At 48.7% G+C, this 3,062-nt stretch overlaps 1 long non-coding RNA gene across 1 annotated transcript; it reads right to left on the bottom strand.

The window, feature by feature from the left end:
* Nucleotides 1-1,094: 1,094 nt before the first annotated feature.
* On the bottom strand, nucleotides 1,095-1,652 carry LOC123147833 (uncharacterized). The gene is made up of 3 exons (XR_006473469.1): nucleotides 1,529-1,652; nucleotides 1,378-1,457; nucleotides 1,095-1,295 (listed from the first exon to the last, which is right to left on the bottom strand). It is a non-coding gene; the product is annotated as an uncharacterized lncRNA (long non-coding RNA).
* Between the last annotated feature and the right edge of the window lie 1,410 nt (nucleotides 1,653-3,062).

The following is a 3,062-nucleotide window of genomic DNA, read 5'->3' as shown; positions in this document are numbered from 1 at the left end:
GAGGCACGGGAGGATGCTCGTGAGCACATACGGGATTGCGGGGGAATGCGTAGGTAAGACCTCGTCCAATGGAGCCCACGGGCGAGGCGGACAGGTCCTAGACGAGCTCGGCCAGGTCTAGCTCGCAGCCATGGCGGACAGTGGCTACGGTTATGAGCGGACACGCTAAGGGGACGAATCCAACGGGGGGAAAGGGGGAAAAGAAGCGGAGGCTCACAGAGACTTGGAGGCGTGCTCGGGGAGGTCGGGGATAGCCAGAGCAGTGCGGATCGACGCCAGTAAGCGGTGGTCGTTGTCGGGTAAGAAGGTCGCGGCCGACGTCTTGGCGGCTCCGCGATCCAAATCAACCGGCGTAGTCGACGTGGTCGACGTTGGGGATCCTCCTGGACGCATCATTGCGGCGCGAGGTGGCTTCATAGAGCGTTGAGGGCGGTGGTGTAGCGATGCAGCGCTCGGCTATGCACGAGGAAGAAGAAAGCGGTGCGGCGAGGGGGAGGAAAGTGGGCACTAGGGTTCGGGGTTAGGGCTGGACACGAGCCGAGCCGAGCTTGATCCGAGCCTGGCTTTGGCTCGCTCTGGAGCGGCTCGGCTCGGCTCACTCAGCCAACGAGCCTACTTCAACCGGCTCGGCTCGCTTTGGCTATGGCTCGGCTCAGACCGAGCCGGCTCGTAAGCCAGTTTCTCTCAGAACCATTTAATAGTACAGACCTCTGTATATAGTGCATATACTTGAGCAATTAAACCTATATTTTGGAAAACAAACAGTTTATACTACTAAAAATGAACAATCTAGCAGTCTATTGTTTTAAAATATGGTCATAGTAATGAAAAATAATGTTCTCATATGAATTCTTCTACAAAAATTGTAACAATGGAACACATATGAGAGAAAGAATTGGGCACCATTTCTATTGAATTTTGGACATCACTTCAATTGATCTTTACCCAGGAAAACATCAAATATTGACAGCCAAACAAGGAAATTTTGCATAGCATAACACTTCACTTTGACATAAAACTAAGAAAATGTTGACAGCCGAACAATGACTAGCGAAAACCACGTAATACAAAGTTCATAGTTCATCACAAGTTCACAACAACATTGTTGAAAGTGCATGGTTCATCACAACATCATTCAAGGTCCATAGTTCATCACAACAGCACATATAATTCAAAGTTCATCACAACAAAAGAAATGGCACGAGATGATCACGTTGACCTCAACAATCCACATGAGAAGATCATGTAGACATCCATCTTCAAAATAGCAAGAGCAACACCCACATGGCGAATATCTACATGTAACACAGATTTGTAAACTTGATATTCTCACTATGTCAAGATAGGGAAACTGAGACATGTAAAAACATTAGTTACCAATTGTTGTCACCCCCCACATCAACAATCTTGGGCAACTTGATATTCTCAACATCGTCCTCCTCATCTTCATCCCTCTCCTAATTATTTGTAAGTTAGCCACATACAAGAAATAGACAGAAATCATAGAAGAAAACGATAGGAATCATACCACCACATTGAAGTCCTTGTGAGAACCTTTGATATAACTAGCACCGCACACCAAGGCTTCCACCATTTCTGGTTTCAAAGAACTTCCCCTTTTGCTTGTCCATTGCCCTTCCCATTCCCCTTCTGCATCCCCGATACCGACAACTTTCTCTTCATAATGGAGTCCAACGTCCTCTCTTTCTCCTTCTCCTTCCCACTCACCTTCCCCTTTTGCTTGTCCATTGTTGCGACGATAGGCGTCTGCACACATCAGCAAACAACAAACAATCAATCATCAACAACAGTAAACTAATTAGACATGGAGTCTATGTAATTTTCCAGCAAGTAGATTTTTTTCAAGCTGCTATGCTACAGCAAGTAGATCATCAACTAGTTCATCAACAACAGAAAACTAATTACACATGGAATCAATGAAAATTTTGATCTATCCATCCATTCTGCCCTACAACTCCATCCATCCATGATCCATCCATCTGTTACTGCTACATCTAGCCGTACAGACTACAATACATCCATCCATGATCCACCCATCTAGCCCTACATCTACCTGACTACGTCCATCGATCCATCCGTTCATCCATCCACCAGATGTGTACTAGTGCAGACACCTACGGCTAGGGTTTGGGAAGTTCGAACTACATGACTACATCCATCGATCCATCCATCCATTGATCCATCACATGCGTACTAAGTTCAGAGAGCTGCTGGTAGGGACTGGGATTTGGGAACGAAGGAAGTACCTGCTCCGGCTCGTCACGTTCCGCAAGAAACCAGGGGAGGTGCGTCCGTCTACGTCCAGTGTGGTGAGGAACGGTCGCGCCGCCCGTCGCCGTCGGTGCCGGGTTGGCGAGGAAGCGCGGCGTCGCTCGTCGCCGACGATCCAGATTTGTGGCGTGGCGAGAGAGAGGCAAGGCGGCGCAGAGCAGAGAAAGGGAGAGACGAGAGACTGGCTATGGTTGCTCTGCCCTAATGCGCTAGCTATTGTGATCGATGGTGGAATTGGGCTGGGCCGCAAGCGAGCCACCGAGCTGGACCGGCCGAAACTCGGCTCGGCTCGGTCGCGAAACCGGCCTGTTTTCAAACCTCGGCCCGCTCGATAATCCTATCGAGCCGAGCTGTAACGGGCCGAGCCGAAAAGCTCGCTCGTACGTCTAGTCCTATTCGGGGTGGTGTAGGGTGGTTCATGTAGGCAACCAGGGGGCGGATGGCTGCCACGCCCATGGCCGCGGCCGACGGATGGCCGCCACAGTCACCCAGCCTCCCCTCTATACAGTACAGAGGTAGGGGAGAGGCCGGTGATGAGCTTGGGCTGCGCTGTGCACTTGGGCTACAAGTGCACAGTAGTGTAGGCCTTTCTCTTTTTATTTACCTTATTTACTGTTTTGTAGTTTCTTCAAAGTTTTGCATTTTAATTTAATACCATTCAATTTTTTTGGACTTAAAACTTGTTATTCAATACCAGGCTGCAAGTTGAATTGGCACAGAAAGTCTCATGTGGTTTGGAAACATGCAATTATTTGTTTCAAAAGGAATAG

This window comes from Triticum aestivum, chromosome 7A, assembly GCF_018294505.1.
Source record: "Triticum aestivum cultivar Chinese Spring chromosome 7A, IWGSC CS RefSeq v2.1, whole genome shotgun sequence".
Classification (NCBI taxonomy): Eukaryota; Viridiplantae; Streptophyta; class Magnoliopsida; order Poales; family Poaceae; genus Triticum; species Triticum aestivum.
Note: the sequence above shows the minus strand (reverse complement) of the source record. Positions and strands in the feature narration are given on the sequence as shown.